Source organism: Oncorhynchus gorbuscha, linkage group LG07 (assembly GCF_021184085.1).
Source record: "Oncorhynchus gorbuscha isolate QuinsamMale2020 ecotype Even-year linkage group LG07, OgorEven_v1.0, whole genome shotgun sequence".
NCBI lineage: Eukaryota > Metazoa > Chordata > Actinopteri > Salmoniformes > Salmonidae > Oncorhynchus > Oncorhynchus gorbuscha.
Genome location: NC_060179.1, coordinates 72001851 through 72027161, shown reverse-complemented (window position 1 = coordinate 72027161; position 25311 = coordinate 72001851).

Below are 25311 nucleotides of genomic sequence, written 5' to 3'. Positions count from 1 at the left end.
GTATATATAAACTCAGCAATAAAAGACCCTGTCTTTCAAAGATAATTCGTAAAAATCCAAATAACTTCACGGATCTTCATTGTAAAGGATTTAAACAATGTTTCCCATGCTTGTTCAATGAACCATAAACAATTAATGAACATGCACACGTGGAATGGTCATTAAAACTTCTTATGGCTGGGGGCAGTATTGAGTAGCTTGGATGAATAAGGTGCCCAGAGTAAACTGCCTGCTACTCAGGCCCAGTTACTAATATATGCATAGCATTAGTCGATTTGGATAGAAAACACTCTGAATTTCTAAAAATGAATGATGTTTGTGAGTATAGCATAACTCATATGGCAGGCAAAAACCTGAGATAAGATCCAACCAGGAAGTGAGGTTGGTAGTTTTTCAAGTCATTGCCTATTGAATATACAGTCTCTATGGGTCATATTGCACTTCCTAAGGCTTCCACTAGATGTCACCAGTCTTTAGAACCTTGTTTGATGCTTCTACTGTGAAGGAGGGGGGAATGAGAGCTGAATGAGTCAGAGGTCTGCCAGAATGCCATGAGCTGATCATGCGTGCTCACATGATAGTTAGCTCTGTTTCATTGCATTTCTACAGACAAAGGAATTCTCCCCTTGTAACATTATTGAAGATTTATGATAAAATTGATTTTGTACTTCGTTTGACATGTTTCTACAAACTGTAATGGGACTTTTGTCTGAACTTTCGCTTGGACTTGCCCGCACGTTGTGATTTGGAATGTGTACTAAATGCGTGAACAAAAAGGAGGTATTTGGTGATGGACTTTATCGAACAAATAAAACATTTATTGTGGATCTGGGATTCCCGGGAGTGCATTCGGATGAAGATCATCAAAGGAAAGTCAATATTTATAAGGCTATTTCTGACTTATTTTGACTCCACAACATGGCGGGTATCTGTATGGCTTGTTTTGGTCTCTGAGAGCTGTACTCAGATTATTGCATGGTGTGCTTTTTTGGTTACGCTTTTTTGAAATCTGACACAGAGGTTGCATTGAGGAGAAGTTTATCTAAAGTTCCATGCATAACACTTTTATTTTCATCAACCTATATGATGAGTATTTCTGTAAATTGATGTGGCTCTCTGCAAAATCACTGGATGTTTTGGAAGCAAAACATTACTGAACGTAACGTGCTAATGTAAACTGAGATTTTTGGATATAAATATGAACTTTATCGAACAAAACATGTATTGTGTAACATGAAGTCCTATGAGTGTCATCTGATGAAGATAATCAAAGGTTAGTGATTCATTCTCTCTCTATTTCTGCTTTTTGTGACTCCTATCTTTGGCTGGAAAAATGGCCTTTTAGAAATCGGACACTGTGGTGGGATTAACAACAAGTTTATCTTTAAAATGGTGTGAAAATACTTGTATGTTTGAGGAATTTTAATTATGAGATTTCTGTTGTTTTGAATTTGGCGGCCTGCACTTTCACTGGCTGTTGTCATATCGATCCCGTTAGCGGGATCTAAGCCATAAGAATTAAGACACTAACAGCTTACAGAGGGTAGGCAATTAAGGTCACAGTTATGAAAACTTAGTACACTAAAGAGGCCTTTAGAAAGATGCCCAGGGTCCCTGCTCATCTACTTGAACGTGCCTTAGAAATGCTGCAAGGAGGCATGAAGACGGCAGATGTGAGACGCCTAAGACAGCGCTACAGGTAGACAGGATGGACAGCTGATCGTCCCCGCAGTGGCAGACCACATGTAACATTACCTGCATAGGATCGGTACATCCAAACATCACACCTGTGGGACAGGTACAGGATGGAAATAATAACTGCCTGAGTTACACCAGGAACGCACAATCCCTCCATCAGTGCTCAGACTGTCCACAATAGGCTGAGAGAGGCTGGACTTAGGGCTTGCAGGCCTGTTGTAGGCAGGTCCTCAACAGACATCAACAGCAACAACGTAGCCTATTGGCACAAACCCACCGTCGCTGGACCAGACAGGACTGGCAAAAAGTGCTCTTCACTGACGAGTCATGGTTTTGTCGGATGGTCGGATTCACGTTTATCGTCAAAGGAATGAGCGTTACACCAAGGCATGTACTCTGGAGCGGGATCAATTTGGAGGTGTAGGGTCCGTCATGGTCTGGGGCGGTGTGTGACAGCATCATCGGACTGAGCTTGTTGTCATTACAGGCAATCTCAACTCTGTGCGTTACAGGGAAGACATCCTCCTCCCTCATGTGGTACCCTTCCTGCAGGCTCATCCTGACATGACCCTCCAGCATGACAATGCCACCAGTCATACTGCTCATTCTGTGTGTGATTTTCTGCAACATGGCAGCGATGAGCCCGTATCTCAATCCCATTGAGCACGTCTGGGACCTGTTGGATCGGAGGGTGAGGGCTAGGGCCATTCCCCCCAGAAATGTCCGGGAACTTGCAGGTGCCTTGGTGGAGGAGTGGGGTAACAACTCACAGCAAGAACTGGCAAATCTGGTGCAGTCCATGAGGAGGAGATGCACTGCAGTACTTAATGCAGCTGGTGGCCACACCATATACTGACTGTTACTTTTGATTTTGACCCTTTGCTCAGGGACACATTATTCAGTCACATGTCTGTGGAACTGATTCAGTTTATGTCTCAGTTGTTGATTCTTGTTTTGTTCATACAAATATTTCCACGTTAAGTTTGCTGAAAACAAACACACACCGGCTTTCCGATGCTATAGAATCTTGACAAATGTCTTAATATATATCATATGAAAAGGTGAAAATGACCATATCTAGGTGCTCGCTTGTCAGTAAAAAAGGTGTCATATTCTTCCTGGGGGTGTATATGAACAGATTTGATTAAGATTTCATGTTGCTAAAACACTACCAATTCCACTTGAATAATAAAGTTTTTTGTCAATGCACAGTTTATAATTTTTCTACCCCCTAATTAACAAAAATAACAAGCATGAATACATATTAATTGTTTCAAGCATGATTTACCACAAGTATGTGATTCAACGACACTGATGTCATTACCGATGAAGCGCCTACATTTTTCAGGAGGATCCACATCATAAGAGACAGCAGAAAGGTGTCAGACATTCTAGCCCTGTTTATACCTGGTGTAAACATGGGTCTTTTTTCCTGATCCTTTCCACATTCTGATTGTGCCCACATTTTCAGAAATGGTATTAAAATGTTTCTCTTATCTGTCCACTGGGTCTGCATTGTGACCAGATTACCTTGTCTCTTCCTTTATGCAAATTAGTTCACAGCTATTCTTTAAAAAAACGTTTTTATTTATTATAAGACACATATTGATGTCATCAGTCAATGGTGCCACCTGTTGATGATTTTAGAGGGAATAATAATAATAATTTCAATGGTTTCTCTGTCCAGATCTGTCATCACTTGTAAGATAGCCGGACACAATGCGTCTGACTACACTCCGTAGTTGGGCAGGATGATCTGATCACAATGTGTCTTTTGATTGTCTACACCTTTTAAAAAATGTGGGCCCAATCAACATTTGGACAGGATCAGGACAAAAGATGCATGTTAGAACCAGGTATAAACAGGGCTTAAGTGTGAGAGGGTGAGCGAGAAGTGATGCAGATCACCTCCTCCTCCTTCTCCTCCTATATCATCTCCTCCACTGTCTTTTCCACCACCACCTCCTCCTCCTCCACCTCTCCTCATCCCCTCCTCCACCCTACCTCCCTCTGCTCATCCTCTCATCCACTTCTACCTCTTCCTTCTCCTCTCTTCCACCCACTTCACATTCTCCTCCTCCTCCCCACCTCTGCGTCCTCCCCTACTCCTCCACATTCCACCACCCCCCCAGCACCACCACCTCCCCTCCTCCCTCCTTTTCCTAGAACCGCAGGGGGAAGCGATCATTAGTGGAGCAGGAGAGAAGAGTGTGAGCCTCCTTTCTTCCTTCTTATCCTCACCCTTATTTTTTCCTCCACCTGCATCTCTTAAAAAAAATCCATCCTGGTACCTCAGGGGAAGGCTATCATTAGGAGGCAGGAGGAGAGTGCGTGAGCCTCCTTTCCTCCTTCTTATCCTCACCCTTCTTTTTTCCTCCACCTGCATCTCTTTAAAAAAATCCATCCTGGTACCTCAGGGGAAGGCTATCATTAGGAGGCAGGGGGAGAGTGCGTGAGCCTCCTTTCCTCCTTCTTATCCTCACCCTTCTTTTTTCCTCCACCTGCATCTCTTAAAAAAATCCATCCTGGTACCTCAGGGGAAGGCTATCATTAGGAGGCAGGGGGAGAGGGGTGCTGGACAGGTCGCTGCTTGGCTGGCTGGCTGAGAGATGTACAACTCCGTTAGGCATGGCAGACAGGACAGAGCTGCAGTGACATGTGTGTGTGTGTGTGTGTGTGTGTGTGTGTGTGTGTGTGTGTGTGTGTGTGTGTGTGTGTGTGTGTGTGTGTGTGTGTGTGTGTGTGTGTGTGTGTGTGTGTGTGTGTGTGTGTGTGTGTGTGTGTGTGTGTGTGTGTGTGTGTGTGTGTGTAATGCAGCAGTAAACACATCTGACTTGAGGCTGCGGCACCCTACCTCTTCTCCTCCTTCACCACCTACCAAATCCTCCTCCTCCTCTCCTTCTGCACCACTTCTCTCTCCCTCACCCTCCTCCCTCAGCTCCTGCTCCTCCTACCCTCCCAGACATCTCAAACAATGTGGTGCTGCAGGACTCGGTTCACTCCCTGGCTAATCATGATTAATGTACACAGAAGGAAACACACACAGTCACAAAACCTCCCCTCTTCTTAGCCTGTGTTCCAGGATCTGATCTGATGATGAAATAATTTATTTTTGTCATTGGAGCAGGGGTGTCATTTTCACAGAGTAAATGGTTTGAAAATGAATTAACCATTTTAATTGAGTTATAACACTTGACAATTGGTCATTTCTGTGATGGCTTATGACAATTATTACAATCTGTATGATGGGCAGGGACAATTACTTGACAATTACTTGAGTGAAATGGTAGAAACAATGCTGTTATTTTGCAGTACAATTTTCTCAGTAGAAACAGTTAAGTGCATGTTTTTCCAACCATGCATGACTCAGGTTCTGTGATTGCTGACAGTGTATGGACACGAGCAGCTTTGTTGTTTATTGCAGGGAGGAATTTGAATAGCATTGAAGCAAGGTCTGTGTCCCACATTGCACCTTATTCCCTACATCATGCACTACTTTTTACCAGAGACCTGTGGTCAAATGTAGTGCACTATATAGTGAATATTGTGCTATTTGGGACAGAACCAAGGTTTTCTATGTGTTGCCGGCATTGAAGGGGTAAGTGTTCCGAGTTCCGCTAGGGGTTCCGCTAGGGGAAAACAGGATGATTCATCTACTGGAATAACATGTTTTTGTAAGCACAGTTTAGCTTAGTATAGAATAAGATTTCTTGTAAACAATTCATATACATCTGTAAGTCGATTAAAATAATTATCTAGCATAAATGCTGTCAAATGCCAATTTTACATTTAGTGAAAGGCTTTTTTAATGTGCTTCATTTTATCTGTAGCCTTTCATTCAGAAGAGTGCTGTAGAGCATTACTACTGTATTTACTGCTATCAGAGTGAAGAATTATACCCTGTACATTAGAGGGTCTCTATTCCCCCCCCGGGAATAAAATAGGGCTTAATGTAGTTTTATACCCTGTACATTAGAGGGTCTCTACCCCCCCCCCCCGGGAATGAAATGGGGCTTAATGTAGTTTTATATCCTGTACATTAGAGGGTCTCTATTTTCCCCCCGGGAATAAAATAGGGCTTAATGTAGTTTTATACCCTGTACATTAGAGGGTCTCTATCCCCCCGGGAATAAAATGGGGCTTAATGTAGTTTTATACCCTGTACATTAGAGGGTCTCTATTTCCCCCCGGGAATAAAATAGGGCTTAATGTAGTTTTATACCCTGTACATTAGAGGGTCTCTATCCCCCCCGGGAATAAAATAGGGCTTAATGTAGTTTTATACCCTGTACATTAGAGGGTCTCTATCCCCCCGGGAATAAAATAGGGCTTAATGTAGTTTTATACCCTGTACATTAGAGGGTATTTATCCCCCCCGGGAATAAAATAGGGCTTAATGTAGTTTTATACACTGTACATTAGAGGGTCTCTATCCCCCCCCCCCTGGGAATAAAATAGGGCTTAATGTAGTTTTATACCCTGTACATTAGAGGGTCTCTATTTCCCCCGGGAATAAAATAGGGCTTAATGTAGTTTTATACCCTGTACATTAGAGGGTCTCTATCCCCCCCCGGGAATAAAATAGGGCTTAATGTAGTTTTATACCCTGTACATTAGAGGGTATTTATCCCTCCCCCGGGAATAAAATAGGGCTTAATGTAGTTTTATACACTGTACATTAGAGGGTCTCTATCCCCCCCCCGGGAATAAAATAGGGCTTAAAGTAGTTTTATACCCTGTACATTAGAGGGTCTCTATCCCCCCCGGGAATAAAATAGGGCTTAATGTAGTTTTATACCCTGTACATTAGAGGGTCTCTATCGCCCCCGGGAATAAAATAGGGCTTAATGTAGTTTTATACCCTGTACATTGGAGGGTCTCTATTTCCCCCCCGGGAATAAACTAGGGCTCAATGTAGTTTTAATTTTAACTCTTCGCTACTATTTTCACAAGTGTGTGGTGAATTTTGAACTCTTAGTACAAAACTTCCAACTGGGAACATTTGTGACGCAGATAGTCTTACATTCAAAACCTTTCATTGTGCATTCATTTTTTTGATCCAAAATATATTTGCTGTGAAATATAATGAGTACATTGGTTTAATCACCAAAACACAACATAATGATAAAGTATTTTCTCGATTTAGTCATTTTAACAACCAGTTAATTCAATAGCAACATTTTTTAAATGATATTTGTTTCAAAATTGCACTTTGAATGGAGTATGCTACATCACATAAATAACAGACATTACACTGTGTTTTACATTAGGCAACACTTGCACTACCCATTCAAATGGACTAAACATCCCATTTCCATCATTTCTATCCCATGTGTGATCAAAGGTCTGATCATTGGAAACATCTTTCATCATGTAATCAAATTAAATAAATCAAAGAAACAATGTTTAGCAGCAATATTTTGTATCAATCCTGTCTTGAGCATTTCGCCATAGGTTCTCATCAAAATAGCAGTAAATATGTTAATTGTTCATGCACCTGGGGAAAAACATTTTGGCATGGTGAATCCAAGCCTGACATAGGTCTGATCGATGGCCTGAAGGAGGGTGGTATGCTCATTTTTAAAACTATTTATAATTTAACCTTTATTTAATTACGCAAGTCATATTTACAATGACGACTACCCCGGTCAAACCCTCACCTGGACAACGCTGGGCCAATTGTGCGCCTCCCAATCATTGCCGGTTGTGATACAGCCTGGAATTGAACAAGGGTCTGTAGAAACTCCTCTAGCATTGAGATGCAGTGCCTTAGACCGCCGCACCAGTCAGGAGTTCATGGAGATGGAAATCATACATCTTCCACTTGCATTGTAATGGTGTATTGTATTGTACAGCATTGTACCGATCTATTGTAGAGGTCCTAAACGCGACTCAGTTAGGCATGGCACCAAAAAGACCAGAGTTGTGGGTTTGATTCTCACTGGGTTCACATGCCAAAATATGTGGAATGTTGTCACTTTGGATGAAAGTGTCTGCTACGTACAATACCAGTCAAAAGTTTGGACACACCTACTCATTCAAGGGTTTTTCTTTATTTGTACTATTTTCTACAAGAGTGAGCAAAGCTGTCATCAAGGGTGGTAACTTTGAATAATCTCAAATATATTTTGATTTGTTTAACACTTTGTTTTGGTTACTACATGATTCCATGTGTGTTATTTCATAGTGTGTTATTTCATAGTTTTGATGTCTTCACTGTTATTCTACAATGTAGAAAATAGTAAAACATAAAGAAAAACCCTTGAATGAGTAGGTGTGTCCAAACTGTTGACTACTACTGTATGCCCAGGCCGTGGGCAGAGCAACAGGCCCAACCCCCACTAATACACCCAACCAAGCCCCATACGGTGACCTAAGAGGTATCAGATGCTTAACATGCTCTGCTCACACTGACTGTAATGGTCCAGGCCTAAACCACACAAAAACAACACAAGACACTATGGAACACAAAGATTTTTCATTCGGAAAGTATTCAGACATCTTTACTTTTTCCACATGTTGTTACTTTACAGCCTTAGTCTAAAATTGATTAAATATGTTTTTTTTCTTATCAATCTACACACAATACCACATAATGACAAAGAGAAAACAGGTTTTTAGATTTTTTTGCAAATGTCTAAAAAAAGTAAAAAAGTAAATACCTCTTACATAAGTATTCAGACCCTTTGATATGAGACTCGAAATTGAGATCAGGTGTATGCTGTTTCCATTTATCAACCTTCAGATGTTTATACAACTTGATTGGAGTCCAACTGTGGTAAATTCAATTGATTGAACATGATTTGGAAAGGCACACACCTGTCTATATAAAGGCACACACCTGTCTATATAACGTCCCACAGACAAAGGAAATGTCCGCAGAGCTCAGAGACAGGATCGTGTCGAGGCACAGATCTGGGGAAGGGTACCAAAAAATGTGTGTAGCATTGAAGGTCCACAAGAAAACAGTGGCCTCCATCATTCTTAAATGGAAGTACCACTAAGACTCTTCCAAGAGCTGGCTGCCCGGCCAAACTGAGTAATCGGGTGAGAAGGGCCTTGGTCAGGGATGTGACCAACAACCCAATGGTGACTCTGACAGAGCTCCTGAGTTCCTCTGTGGAGAAGGGAGAACCTTCCAGAAGGACTACCGTCTCTGCAGCACTCCGCCAATCAGGCCTTTATGGTAGAGTGGCCAGACGGATGTCACTCCTTAGTAAAAGGAACATGACAGCCTGCTTCGAGTTTGCCAAAAGGACCCAAAGGACTCTCAGATCATGAGAAACAAGATTATTTGATCTGATGAAACCAAGATTGATCTCTTTGGCTTGAATGCCAAGCGTCACATCTGGAGGAAACCTGGCATCATCCCTACGGTGAAGCATGGTCAAATCAAATCAAAATACAATACAATTTTATTCATCACATACACATGGTTAGCAGACGTTATTGCGAGTGTTGCGAAATGCTTGTAGGTGGTGGCAGCATCAAGCTGTGGGGATGTTTTTCAGTGGAAGGGACTGGGAGACTAGTCAGGATCGAGGGAAAGATGAACGGCGTAAAGTACAGCGAGATCCTTGATGAAAACCTGCTCCAGAGTGCTCAAACCTCAGACTAGGGTGAAGGTTCACCTTCCGACTATGACCCTAAGCACACAGCCAAGACAACACAGGAGTGACTTCGGGACAAGTTTCTGTATGTCCTTGAGTGTCCCAGCAAGAGCCCGGACTTGAACCCAATCAAACATCTCAGGAGAGTCCTGAAAATAGCTTTGCTGCGACACTCCCCATCCAACCTGACAGAGCTTGAGAGGATCTGCAGAAAAGAATGGGAGAAACTCTCCACATACAGGTGTGCCATACCCAAGAAGACTCAAGGCTGTAAATGTAATATTTCAGTTTTTATTTTTAATAAATGTACAATCATTTCTAAAAACCTTTTTTTTGCTTTGTTATTACTTGGTATTGCATATAGATTGAAGAGGTGAAAAAACAATGTAATACATTTCAGAATAATGATGTAACATAACGAAATGTAGAAAAAGTCATGGGGTCTGAATATTTTCCAAATAATTTCCCATACAAGGACAGCTTCTCCATCCTAGACGGGGAGATCAACCATTTCAAGGCCCAGGGACATGTACTAGTCTGTGGCGACCTAATTGCTAGAACTTGACAAGAACCTGACAATCTTAGCACACAGTGGAACAAACACCTACCTGGAGGTGACAGCATTCCCTCCCAAATATGCCCCCAGTAGACACAACTAACCAAAACGGTTCACAACTCCTGCAGCTCTGATAATTTGGGCGTTTGATTGCAAATATGCAGAGGGAGTAAAAAAGAGAACACACGCCTGTTGTATAAAACACCTTCAAATATTATACTTATCATTAATTAGCTAGCTAGCTAACAAGCTAGAAACTAACCAAAACATGTTTTAGGAAGTTTCTTTTAGTTGCCTGGTTGCTAGATTGACCTATACTAAATTCATTTAAAACGGGTGGGTTTATTGGTGTTAAATATACTAGTTATGCTATTATGGACCACCAGGCTGCTGATGTCATGCAGCTTCTATCTCAAGGCCATCAGACTGTTAAATAGCCACCACTAACATTGAGTGGCTGCTGCCAACACACTGTCATTGACACTGACCCAACTCCAGCCATTTTAATAATGGGAATTGATGGGAAATGATGTAAATATATCACTAGCCACTTTAAACAATGCTACCTTATATAATGTTACTTACCCTACATTATTCATCTCATATACATATGTATATACTGTACTCTACAACATCGACTGCATCCTTATGTAACACATGTATCACTAGCCACTTTAACTATGCCACTTTGTTTACTTTGTCTACATACTCATCTCATATGTATATACTGTACTCGATACCATCTACTGTATGCTGCTCTGTACCATCACTCATTCATATATCCTTATGTACATGTTCCTTATCCCCTTACACTGTGTATAAGACAGTAGTTTTGGAATTGTTAGTTAGATTACTTGTTGGTTATCACTGCATTGTCGGAACTAGAAGCACAAGCATTTCGCTACACTCGCATTAACATCTGCTAACCATGTGTATGTGACAAATAAAATTTGATTTAATTTGATTTGATTTGATTTGATTTGATTTGATTTGATTTGATTTGTGTTCATACTTTTTCATAAATACAATCACAAGTTTGTTGTCGGACGAGAATACAATGTTCATGATGTCACTGCGACAACTGTCTATAGGCGTAGTATAAACCAGCCTTTAGTCTTCAAATCTTTGGTTGTTTAAGTACTTGGCCTCATGTGTGATTCCTAAAAGAGATGGGTGGGGCTAAGGCTTAAGAGGGTGTGAACCATGCTGAATGGGTGTAGACAAAGAAGAGCTCTCCAGGAGGTTTACCAAAACATTCAAGGTCTATTTTCTCAAAAGTGGGGTTTCAAGTTTATCAACTTTCAAAGCAGAATTACTTTCCCAACTTTCCCAACTGTTTTGTATGATATACAATTTTCTAGCTCTGAGTCTGTACTTTTATCAAATGTCAAAAACACAAATTTCACATATTGCTACATAAGACTAAAGTGAGCCGGTCAGTCACAATTTGACCCAAATAACTACTGTATGATATGCATTAACAGCAAACTTTGGAAAATCTCTGCATTATCATTAACAGCAGACTCGTACATTTTTTTCAGTGAAAACAATGAACTGAGAAAATGTCAAATTGTCTTTTTACAAAATGACCGTACAACAGACTAAGTATTCACCCTGCACACCCTAATTGACAAACAAACAACCCAAAACAAAGACAAAGTCTTCATATGCTTTGATGATTTCAAAAAAGCTTTTGACTCAATTTGGCAACCATACGACATTATGCAATCCATGTACACAAACAAGTGTACAGTTAAAATAGGCAAAAAACACATATCTTTCCACATGGGGTGAGACAGGGATGCAGCTTGAGCCAAACCCACCTTCAACATATAAATAAACAAATTGACGAGGGCACTAGAACAGTCTGCATCACCCGACCTCACCCTTACTAGAATCTAAAGTCAAATGTCTACTGTTTGCTGATGATTTGGTGCTTCTGTCCCCAACCAAGGAGGGCCTACAGCAGCACCTAGATCTTCTGCACAGATTCTGCCAGACCTGGGCCATGACAGTAAATCTCAGTAAGACAAAAATAATGGTGTTCCAAAAAAAGGCCAGTTTCCAGGACCACAAATACAAATTCCATCTAGACACCGTTGCCCTGGAGCACACAAAAAAATATACCTCAGCCTAAACATCAGCACCACAGGTAACTGCCACAAAGCTACGAACGATCTGAGAGACAAGGCAAGAAGGGTCTTCTACACCATCAAAGGGAAGATCAAATTCGACCAACTAAGATCTGGCTAAAAATACTTGAATCGGTTATAGAACCCATTGACCTTTATTGTTGTGGGACAAACACCAAATTGAGACTCTGCATGCACAATTCCACAAAAATGTTTTCTGTGTAAAAAATAAAACACTATTAAATATAATTATATATATAGTTGAAGTCGGAAGTTTACATACACCTTAACATTTAAAGTCAGTTTTTCACAATTATTGACATTTAATCCGAATAAAAATTCAGAATAGTAGTAGAGCGACTGATTTATTTAAGCTTTTATTTATTTCATCACATTGACCCCAGTGGGTCAGAAGTTTACATACACTCAATTAGTGGTTGGTAGCATTGCCTTTAAACTGTTTAACTTGGGTCAAACGTTTTGGGTAGCCTTCCACAAGCTTCCCACAACAAGTTGGATGAATTTTAGCCCATTCCTCCTGACAGAGCTGGTGTAACTGAGTCAAGATTCTAGGCCTCCTTGCTCGCACACACTTTTTCAGTTCTGCCCACAAACTTTCTAATAGATTGAGGTCAGGGCTTTGTGATGGCCACTCCAATAACTTGACTTTGTTGTCCTTAAGCCATTTTGCCACAACTTTGGAAGTATGCTTGGGGTCATTGTCCATTTGGAAGAACCATTTGCGACAAGATTTAACTTTCTGACTGATGTCAAGAGATGTTGCTTCAATATATCCACATAATTTTCCATCTTCATGATGCCATCTACTTTGTGAAATGCACCAGTCCCTCCTGCAGCAAAGCAGCCCCACAACATGATGCTGCCAACCCCGTGCTTCAAGGTTGGGATGGTGTTCTTCGGCTTGCAAGCCTCCCCCTTTTTCCTCCAAATGTAACGATGGTCATTATTGCCAAACAGCTCTATTTTTGTTTCATCAGACCAGAGAACATTTCTCCAAAAAGTATGATCTTTGATTCCAACCTAAGTGTATGTTAACTTCCGACTTCAACTGTATATAAATATATAGCAACCAAAGAAAATATTTGTGAATGAATACCATCCAACCATTGAAACAACTGGATTTGTTCGGATTTACAATATAAGATAATATAAATATAAAGATTGGTATTTCACTATTTACAGTCTAATATATTGTCCTCTCCTTTAGAGTGAGAGAGAGAGTGAGAGGGAGATAGAGTTGCAGAGAGAGAAAGAAATAGAAAGAGAGGTAGATAGAGAGAGTCAGAGAGAGAGAGAGAGAGAGAGAAAGAGAGAGAGAGAGAGAGAGGTAGATAGGGTTGCAGAGTGAGAGAGAGAGAGAGAGAGAGAGAGAGAGAGAGAGAGAGAGAGAGACAGATAGAGAGAGAGAGAGGCAGAGAGAGAGAGTGAGAGGTAGGTATAATTGCAGAGAGAGAAATAAATAGAAAGAGAGGTAGATAGAGAGAGTCAGAGAGAGAGCGAGAGAGAGAGAGAGAGAGAGAGAGAGAGGTAGATAGGGTTGCAGGGTGAGAGAGAGAGAGAGAGAGAGAGAGAGAGAGAGAGAGAGAGAGAGAGAGAGAGAGAGAGAGAGAGAGAGAGAGAGGCAGAGAGAGAGAGTGAGAGGTAGGTAGAATTGCAGAGAGAGAAAGAAATAGAAAGAGAGGTAGATAGATAGAGTCAGAGAGAGAGAGAGAGAGAGAGAGGTAGATAGGGTTGCAGAGTGAGAGAGAGAGAGAGAGAAAGAGAGAGGCAGATCATTATATATATATATGTTTATTTTTAATAAATAATAAATTTAATATATATATATATATATATATATAGAGAGAGAGAGGTAGAAAGGGTTGTAGAGAGAGTGAGAGAGGCAGAGAGAGGTAGATAGGGTTGTAGAGCGAGACCGAGAGAGAGGTTGATAGGGTTGTAGAGGGAGAGGCAGAGAGAGAGGGAGAGGCAGGTGAAATTGCAGAGAGAGAAAGAAATAGAAAGAGAGAGAGAAAGAAAGAGGGGTAGATAGAGAGAAAGAGAGAGTTAGATAGGGTTGTAGAGAGAGAGAGAGGCAGATACAATTGTCAAGAGAAAGAGAATGAAATAGAAAAACAGAAAGAGTGTGAAAAAGATAGCGAGAGAACCGGGTTTGAAGGAAAGGATAGGAAATAGCACAGCAAAACAGAGAATACATTCTCTCTGCTTCTCCTCCGGCTGCTGAGCAATTGGGAGCATGGCAAGACGAGCAGTGGCACAATGACATCAGTGGGATGGGAGCTGGAGTAAACTGTTTACAGCGCGAGATTGGCTGATTCGCCCTGGCAGAATCTAATCAGCAGCTAAACAGTCTCCGACTGCAGCCCTATGCTTTTACTTAGGTAAACACATTCACAACAACTTCACCACTCTCTCTCTTTTTAGAACATTGAAAGAGAAACAGAGCTCCACAATCACCTGACCTCAACCCAATTGAGAAGGTTTGGGATGAGATGGACCGCAGAATGAAGGAAAAGCATCCAACAAGTGCTCAGCATATGTGGGAACTCCTTCAAGACTGTTGGAAAAACATTCCAGGTGAAGCTGGTTGAGAGAATGCCAAGAGGGTGCAAAGCTGTCATCAAGGCAAAAGGTGGCACTTTGAAGAATCGGAAATATACAATATATTTTGATTAGTTTATCAAATTTGCATGATTTCCTTATGTGTTATTTGTGCTCAGCATGTATGGGAACTCCTTCAAGACTGTTTGAAAAGCATTCCAGGTGAAGCTGGTTGAGAGAATCAGGTATAGAGAGCGAGAGCGCGAGAGAGAGAGAGAGAGAGAGAGAGAGAGAGAGAGAGAGAGAGAGAGAGAGAGAGAGAGAGAGAGAGAGAGAGAGAGAGAGAGAGGAGAAAACATTAAATCCAAATTTGCATCTGATGTGTCTGTCATCAGGAAATCCTCTTCTAGCTCTGTCGGGAGGTCAGAATGGAACTGAATTATTGATACCACTGCTGTGCCAAGATAGCCTCTGTCCCCTTTTTACCCTCCTTTACCTTCCATAACCCTCCTCTTCATCCTCTACCTCCTTTTCTCTACCCTTCACTACACTGATTTTCCTCTACTTCCTCTTCCTCTACCCTCCTCTTCCTTTACCCTTCTCTTCCTATACCCCCATCTTCCACTTCCCTCCCCTTCCTCTATGTACCTCCACCGCTAACCTCCTCTATCCTCATCCCCCTCTAACCCCTCTTCCACTACCATCATCTTCCTTTACCTCATCTTCCTCCACCCTCCTCTTCCTCTCCTCTACCCTTTTCTTCCTCTACCCTCCACTACCCTCCTCTTCCACTATCCTCCTCTTCCTCTAACCTCCTCTTCCACTACCATCCGCATCCTCTACCTTCATCTTCCTCTACCATCCTCTTCCTCAAACCACCTCTAACCTCCTCTTCCTCTACCCTCCTCTTCCACAACCTTCCTCTTCCTCTATCCTCCTCTTCCCCTACACTGCTCTTCCTCTACTTCATGTTCCTCTATTCTCCTATACCCTTCTCTTCCTCTACCCTCCTATTCCTCTACCCTGCTCTTCCTCTACTTCATGTTCCTCTATTCTCCTATACCCTTCTCTTCCTCTACCCTCCTCTTCCTCTACCCTGCTCTTCCTCTACTTCATGTTCCTCTATTCTCCTATAGCCTTCTCTACCTCTACCCTCCTCTACCCTCCTCTTCCTCTACCATCCTCTTCCACAACCTTCCTCTTCCTCTACCCTCCTCTCCTGCAGCTCTCCTCTTCCTCTACCATCCTCTACCCTCCTTTTCCTCTACCATCCTCTTCCTTTACTCTTTTTTTCATTGACCCTCACCTTCCTCTACTACTGTACCTCTTCCTCTACCTTCCACTTTCACTGCCCTCCTATTCCTCTGCCCTCCTCTTCCTCTACGCTCCTCTTCATCAAACCTGATCTTTCTCTACCTTCCTCTTCCTCTACACTCCTCTTCTTCTACCCTCCTTTTTCTCTTCCCTGATCTTCCTCTACCCTCCTCTTCCTCTACACTCCTCTTCTTCTACCCTCCTCTTTCTCTTTCCTGATCTTCCTCTACCCTCCTCTTCCTCTACACTAATTTTACTCCTCTTCCTCTACGCTCCTCTTCCTCTACCCTCCTCTTCTTCTACCTTCCTCTTTCACTACCCTCCACTTACTGTACCTTAATCTTTCTCTACCCTCCTCTTCCTCTACAATCCTCTTCCTCTACCCTCTCCTTCCTTTACCATCCTTTTCCACAACATTCCCCTTCCTCTATCCCATCTTCCTCTACCCTCCTCTACCCTCCTCTTCTTCTACCTTCCTCTTTCACTACCCTCCACTTACTGTACCTTAATCTTTCTCTACTCTCCTCTTCCTCTACCCTCTTCTTCCTTTACCGTCCTTTTCCACAAACATTCCCCTTCCTCTACCCCATCTTCCTCTACCCTCCTCTTATTCTACCTTCCTCTTTCACTACCCTCCACTTACTGTACCTTAATCTTTCTCTACCCTCCTCTTCCTCTACAATCCTCTTCCTCTGCCCTCTCCTTCCTTTAACATACTTTTCCACAACATTCCCCTTCCTCTACCCCATCTTCCTCTACCCTCCTCTACCCTCCTCTTCTTCTACCTTCCTCTTTCACTACCCTCCACTTACTGTACCTTAATCTTTCTCTACTCTCCTCTTCCTCTACCCTCTTCTTCCTTTACCGTCCTTTTCCACAACATTCCCCTTCCTCTACCCCATCTTCCTCTACCCTCCTCTTATTCTACCTTCCTCTTTCACTACCCTCCACTTACTGTACCTTAATCTTTCTCTACCCTCCTCTTCCTCTACAATCCTCTTCCTCTGCCCTCTCCTTCCTTTAACATACTTTTCCACAACATTCCCCTTCCTCTACCCCATCTTCCTCTACCCTCCTCTACCCTCCTCTTCTTCTACCTTCCTCTTTCACTACCCTCCACTTACTGTACCTTAATCTTTCTCTACTCTCCTCTTCCTCTACCCTCTTCTTCCTTTACCGTCCTTTTCCACAACATTCCCCTTCCTCTACCCCATCTTCCTCTACCCCCCTCTTATTCTACCTTCCTCTTTCACTACCCTCCACTTACTGTACCTTAATCTTTCTCTACCCTCCTCTTCCTCTACAATCCTCTTCCTCTGCCCTCTCCTTCCTTTAACGTACTTTTCCACAACATTCCCCTTCCTCTACCCCATCTTCCTCTACCCTCCTCTACCCTCCTCTTCTTCTACCTTCCTCTTTCACTACCCTCCACTTACTGTACCTTAATCTTTCTCTACTCTCCTCTTCCTCTACCCTCTTCTACCTTTACCGTCCTTTTCCACAACATTCCCCTTCCTCTACCCCATCTTCCTCTACCCTCCTCTTATTCTACCTTCCTCTTTCACTACCCTCCACTTACTGTACCTTAATCTTTCTCTACCCTCCTCTTCCTCTACACTCCTCTTCCTCTACCCTCTCCATCCTTTACCGTCCTTTTCCACAACATTCCCCTTCCTCTACCCCATCTTCCTCTACCCTCATCTTCCTCTACCCTCCTCTTCCGCTCCTCTTCCTCTACCATCCTCTTCCTATACCCTCCTCTACCCTCATCTTCCTCTACACTGCTCTTCCTCTACCCCCCTCTTCCTCTACCCTTCTCTTCCTCTACCCCATCTCCCTCTACCCTCATCTTCCTCTACCCTCCTCTTCTTCTATTCTCCTCTTCCTTTACCTTCCTCTTCCTCTACCCTGCCACTTCCCCTTCCTCTTCCTTCACCCTCTTATTCATCTACCTTCCTCTTCCTTCATCCTCCTCTACCCTCCTCTTCATTTACCCTCTTCGCCCCTCATAATCCTCTACCTCCTCTTCCATTCCCCTTCCTCTACCCTCCTCTTCCTATACCCTCCTCTTCCTCTATACTAATCTTCCTCTACCCTAATTTTCCTCTACCTTCCTCTACCCTCCTCTTCCTATACCCTCCTCTTCCTCTATACTAATCTTCCTCTACCCTCATTTTCCTCTACCCTCCTCTACCCTCCTCTTCCTCTACACTGCTCTTCCTCTACCATCCTCTTCCTCTAAGCTCCTCTTCCACTACCCTCCCCTCCTCTACCTTCATCTTCCTCTACCCTCCTCCACCCTGTTCTTATTTTACCCTCATCTTCCTCTAACCTTCTCTACCTACAGTGGCAAAAAAGTAAAAGTATTTAGTCGGCCACCAATTGTTCAAGTTCTCAACTTAAAAAGATGAGAGAGGCCTGTAATTTTCATCATAGGTACACTTCAACTATAACAGACAAAATTAGAAAAAAAATCCAGAAAATCACACTGTAGGATTTTTTATGAATTTATTTGCAAATTATGGTGGAAAATAAGTATTTGGTCAATAACAAAAGTTTATTTCGATACTTTGTTTATATACCGTTTGTTGGCAATGACAGAGGTCAAACGTTTTCTGTAAGTCTTCACAAGGTTTTCACACACTGTTGCTGGTATTTTGGCACATTCCTCCATGCAGATCCCCTCTAGAGCAGTGATGTTTTGGGGCTGTTGCTGGGAAACACGTACTTTTAACTCCCTCCAAAGATTTTCTATGGGGTTGAGATCTGGAGACTGGCTAGGCCACTCCAGGACCTTGAAATGCTTCTTACGAAGCCATGCTGAAAGGCCCAGCCATGTTTCTTCTTCAATGGCCTTGCTGATGGAAGGAGGTTTTCACTCAAAATCTCACGATACATGGCCCCATTCATTCTTTCCTTTACACGGATCAGTCGTCTTGGTTCCTTTGCAGAAAACCAGCCCCAAAGCATGATGTTTCCACCCCCATGCTTCACAGTAGGTATGGTGTTCTTTGGATGCAACTCCAAACACGACAAGTTGAGTTTTCACCATAAAGTTATATTTTGGTTTCATCTGACCACACGACATTCTCCCAATCTTCTTCTGGATCATCCAAATGCTCTGTAGCAAACTTCAGATGGGCCTGGACATGTACTGGCTTAAGCAGGGGAACACGTCTGGCACTGCAGGATTTGAGTCCCTGGCGGCGTAGTGTGTTAGTGATGGTAGGCTTTGTTACTTTGGTCCCAGCTCTCTGCAGGTCATTCACTATGTCCCCCCGTGTGGTTCTGGGATTTTTGCTCACCGTTCATGTGATCATTTTGTTTCTGGTGTCCTTTGACAGCTCTTTGGTCTTGGCCATAGTGAAGTTTGGAGTGTGACTGTTTGAGGTTGTGGACAGGTGTATTTTATACTGATAACAAGTTCAAACAGGTGCCATTAATACAGGTAACGAGTGGAGGACAGAGGAGCCTCTTAAAGAAGAAGTTACAGGTCTGTGAGAGCCAGAAATCTTGCTTGTTTGTAGGTGACCAAATACTTATTTTCCACCATACTTTGCTAATAAATTCATTAAAAATACTACAATGTGATTTTCTGGAATTCTTTTCCTCATTTTTTCTGTCATAGTTGAAGTGTACCTATGATGACAATTACAGGCCTCTCATTTTTTTTCTAATTGTGTCTGTCATAGTTGAAGTGTACCTATGATGAAAATTACAGGCCTCTCTCATATTTTTAAGGGGGAGAACTTGCACAATTGGTGGCTGACTAAATACTTTTTTGCCCCACTGTATATTCTCCTCTTCCTTAGCCTTCATCTTCCTCTATCCTCCTTTTCCTCTACCTTCCTCTCTCCTCTTCTTCCACTACCCTCCTTTTCAACTACCCTCCATCTACTCTACCCTCATCTTCCTCTACCCACTTCTTCCTTCAGCCTCCTCTTTCTCTACCCTCATCTTCCTCTACCTTCCTCTTCCTCTATTCTCCTCTTCCTTCACCCTCCTCTACTCTCTTCCTTTACCCTCTTCTACCCTAATCTTCCTCTACATCCCCTTCCTTTACCTTCATCTTCCTCTACCTCCTCTTCCTCTACCTTCCTCCACCCTCATCTTCCACTAACTTCCTCTCCCTCTACCTTCCACTACCATCTTCTTCCACTACCCTCCTCTTCCACTACACTCCTATTCCTGTACCCTCTTCTACTCTCATCGTCCTCTACCAACGCTTCCACTCCACCTCTGCTACCCTCTTCTTCTTATACCCGCCTCTTCCTCCTCTTCCTCTACCCTACTCTACCCTCTTCTTCCTTTATCCTCTTCTACCCTTTGCCTCCTCTACCCTGATCTTCCTATACCCTCTTCTTCGTTTACATTTACATTTACATTTAGGTCATTTAGCAGACGCTCTACGTCCATCTTCATCTACGCTAATTTCCCTTCCTCTATCTCTACCCTCCTCTCCTTCTAACCTCATCTTCCTCTACTCTCCTCTTCCACTACCCTCCCCTCCTCTACCTTCATCTTTCTCTACCCTCATCTTCTTCTAACGTCCTCTTTTACTACCCTCCTCTTACTCTACCCTCCTCTTCCTCTATCCTCCCCCTCCTCTTCCTCTACCCTCACCCTCCTCTACCTTTACCCTCTTCTACCCTCATCTTCCTCTACCTCCTCTTCCACTCATTTTCTTCTACTCTCCTCTTCCTCTACCCTTTCCTTCTTTTACCCTCTTCTACCCTCCTCTTCCTCAACCTTCCGCTTCCGCTACCCCCATCCCCCTCCTTGACATAACCATGGCTCCATGATCCAGGCCACAAAACATCTCTTTCCTCTTCCTTTCACCTACTGTCTGAGGAGAGGCCCACACTGTGCTCTGATAAGACCATCCCCGAGACAGAGGTGCCAGTGGTAATACAGTGTAATGGCTTTGTTAGATGGGATCTGCTCCTTTGTAATGAACTCGTTAAAAGTATGTAACATGGGTAATATGGTATGGCTTTTTCTCCATGTCAGAGTCGTTGGTGTAATTCATATTTTAACAAACCTACAGGATATGTAGATCATTCTCCTAATAGTATGAATGTTCTACATACTGTACATTTAACATTTACATTTAAGTCATTTAGCAGACGCTCTTATCCAGAGCGACTTACAAATTGGTGCATTCACCTTATGACATCCAGTGGAACAGTCACTTTACAATAGTGCATCTAAAACTTAAGGGGGGGGAGGGGTGAGAGGGATTACTTATCCTATCCTAGGTATTCCTTAAAGAGGTGGGGTTTCAGGTGTCTCCGGAAGGTGGTGATTGACTCCGCTGTCCTGGCGTCGTGAGGGAGTTTGTTCCACCATTGGGGGGCCAGGGCAGCGAACAGTTTTGACTGGGCTGAGCGGGAGCTGTACTTCCTCAGTGGTAGGGAGGCGAGCAGGCCAGAGGTGGATGAACGCAGTGCCCTTGTTTGGGTGTAGGGCCTGATCAGAGCCTGGAGGTACTGAGGTGCCGTTCCCCTCACAGCTCCGTAGGCAAGCACCATGGTCTGTATATACAGTCTATATATAATTTACTCAAGAAACAGGGAAATGTGTTATATGTGTTATATGAATCGGATAGTACACAAAGGAAGGGCTTTATTAAGAGTGAAGACACATGCAGAGCCCATGTTCTAGTGGTGATGCTCCCATCCAGTCACATGCTGGTCCCCACTGGTGACTGGGGTTCATTCCCCATGTCCACCTTCCTAGTGTTCTCCCACTTGCCTGTCTCTTCCTCTGTTTCAAACTGTTTAAATAAAGTTTTAAAAGAAAATACTGAAGTCATAATGACATGATCTGATTAGCTTGTTCTTCAGTATGTGTACAGTTTTTTTGGGGTCAGTTCAATTTCAATATCAGTCAATCCAGGAAGTACACTGAAATGCCAATGATCTGTGCTTTTCTATGAGGAACGTTTGGAATATGCTGGTCATTTATAAACATTTGAACATCTTGGCCATGTTCTGTTATAATCTCCACCCGGCACAGCCAGAAGAGGACTGGTCACCCCACATAGCCTGGTTCCTCTCTAGGTTTCTTCCTAGGTTTTGGCCTTTCTAGGGAGTTTTTTCTAGCCACCGTGCTTCTACACCTGCATTGCTTGCTGTTTGAGGTTTTAGGCTGGGTTTCTGTACTTTGAGATATCAGCTGATGTAAGAAGGGCTATATAAATACATTTGATTTGATTTGAATAGGAATTTGCTTTACTCTCTGAATTGACAGCAATTGAAATGGAATTAACCCCAGCTCTAGTATGTCTCAGCATGTGTATGTATGTAGCAGAGTGTCGACCCATGTGTTTCCATGCTCTTAGTGTGCCTTGACACTGCCAGAGGAACAGAGAACTTGACCTTACACACACACACACACACACACACACACACACACACACACACACACACACACACACACACACACACACACACACACACACACACACACACACACACACACACACACACACACACACACACACACACACACACACACACACACACACACACACACACACACACACACACACACACACAGACCGTGCTTCCTTGTACAGCCCAACCAACAGTACACAGCAGCTAAATAATATAATTAAATAATAATGGTATATAATAATAATAATATCATTAAATAATAATGGTATATAATAATACTAATAATAGCATTAAATAATAGTAGTATTATAGTAGTATTGAATAGAATACCCTCTATGTTATGTAAGATACAAGGTTGGTAATATAACACCAGGGAAGAACACATCCTTTTCCCAACACTCTGGTCTTGATATTTATGTAGTGTAACCTTGAAGGTAAGTTACATACACGGTAATGAGGCTACTAGCTTATTTCTCGCCCCTCGTTTTTGTCATTTATCTACAGTACTTCTCCATTGTAAATCTTTGAGCGACAGATAAGTTACAATGCACACAAGTACATTGAAATCTGACAATGACCTGAACTTGTGACTCCAACCTTCCATTGATGAAGGTGGTCAGTGGCCATAGAGTTGGGTCTCGGGCTGGGGCAGGGGTCTATAGGAGCAGAGCTCGCCCAGAGGGGAAAGGGCTAAGCTAACGACGGCCCTGCCCTGGGTCTATTCCCCACTGTCCTATCCCATCACAAGGTCACACAGAAAAGGTTTTATAATGCAGGGATTCATTGCTTATCTCAACCTGAGGCCAAGTTCACCTTCCCTCTATTAATCAGCAGACAGTGTTAGGTTACATCCCAAATAGCACCACATTCCCTACAAAGTGCATTACTTTAGACCAGGGCTCTATGCATACTGGTCAAAAGTAGTGCACCATATTGGGAACAGGGGACCATTTGGGACGCAGACCTTAAAGCAGCTAGCAAAGTGGATTGGGTGTAGATTTTATACACGCCTACATCTTTCACTGGCTGGTTGGGTTAGAATTTTCCATGTAAACATATGCACATATATTTTGATCTTTCCTCCTGAAACCCAAGGTCTTTCTCTGTGTTCGAGATGGTGGTGGGTGATTTTTAGCTACGGTTGCTGTGGTTACGATGAGGTGTGCTGAGGCTATAGACAATTCTCTCTCTCTCTCTCTCTCTCTCTCTCTCTCTCTCTCTCTCTCTCTCTCTCTCTCTCTCTCTCTCTCTCTCTCTCTCTCTCTCTCTCTCTCTCTTAGTGTAATGTACCCTTGTCTCTCTGTCACTGTCTCGAGGTGTAATGTTCTGTAAAATAGAGCATGCTCCACTAAGCGCTTGCTTTATTAGCTTTTATTTTTATAGGCAGCGATTTGCACAAATAATTTACTGGACTTCATATGTTCGATGTGGGCCAGTGACTACACTCTTAGAAAAAAGGGTTCCAAAAGGATTCTTTGGCAGTCCCCATAAGAGAACCCTTCTTGGTTCCAGGTCGAACCATTTTTGGTTCCAGGTCGAACCATTTTTGGTTCCAGGTAGAACCCTTTTGAGTTCCATGTAGGTTCTACATGGAACCCAAAAGGGTTCAACCTGGAACCAAAAAAAGGGTTACTCAAAGGGTTCTCCTATGGGGACAGCCAAAGAACCCTTTTAGGTTCTAGATAGTACTTTTAATCTCAATCCTGAGTAAAATCTACACCTGCACAATCTTTCGTTATAGAGAAAACCTTCCCTCATGGATACTGGAACATTGACAAGTTATAGAGACAACTTTCCCTCATGGAAACATGACACGGGGCGGCAGGGTAGCGTAGTGACACGGGGTGGCAGGGTAGCGTAGTGGTTAGAGCGTTGGGCTAGTAACCGGAAGGTTGCAAGTTCAAATCCCCGAGATGACATGGTACAAATCTGTTGTTCTGCCCCTGAACAGGCAGTTAACCCACTGTTCCTTAGCTGTCATTGAAATTAAGAATTTGTTCTTAACTGACTTGTCTAGTTAAATAAAGGTAAAAAATAAAATAGAGGCAACCTTCCCTCATGGATACAATGATAGACAGCTGCCTCTGATTGGGAACCATACTTGGCCAACAAAGAAATATAAACATAGATTTCCCACCCTAGTCACACCCTGACCTACCAAATAGAGAATTTAAAGGATCTCTAAGGTCATGACATTGGGTCAAATGTTTCGGGTAACCTTCCACAATAAGTTGGGTGAATTTTGGCCCATTCCTCCTGACAGAGCTGGTGTAACTGAGTCAGGTTTGTAGGCCTCCTTGCTTGCTCATGCTTTTTCAGTTCTGCCCACAAACTTTCTACAGGATGGAGGTCAGGGCTTTGTGATGGCACTCCAATACTTTGACTTGGTTGTCCTTAAGCCATTTTGCCACGACTTTGGAAGTATGCTTGGGGCCATTGTTCATTTGGAAGACCCATTCGCGACCAAGCTTTAACTTCCTGACTGATGTCTTGAGATGTTGCTTCAAAATATCCACATAATTTTTCATCCTCATGATATCATCTATTTTGTGAAGTGCACTATCCCCTCCTGCAGCAAAGCACCCCCACAAGATGATGCTCCCCCCTCGTGCTTCGCGGTTGGTATGGTGTTCTTCTTGCAAGCCTCCCCCTGTTTCCTCCAAACATAATGATGATCATTATTGCCAAACAGTTCTATTTTTGTTTCATCAGACCAGAGGACATTTCTCCAAAAAGTACAATCTTTGTCCCCATGTGCAGTTGCAAACCATAGTCTGGCTTTTTTTATGGCGGTTTTGGAGTAGTGGATTCTTCCTTGCTGAGCGGCGTTTCAGGTTATGTCGATATAGGACTCATTTTATTGTGGATATAGATACTTTTGTACCTGTTTCCTCCAGCATCTTCACAAGGTCCTTTGCTGTTGTTCTGGGATTGATTTGCACTTTTCGCACGAAAGTATGTTCATCTCTAGGAGACAGAACGTGTCTCCCTCCTTTTCGATATGATGGCTACGTGGTCCCATGGTGTTTATACTTGTGTAC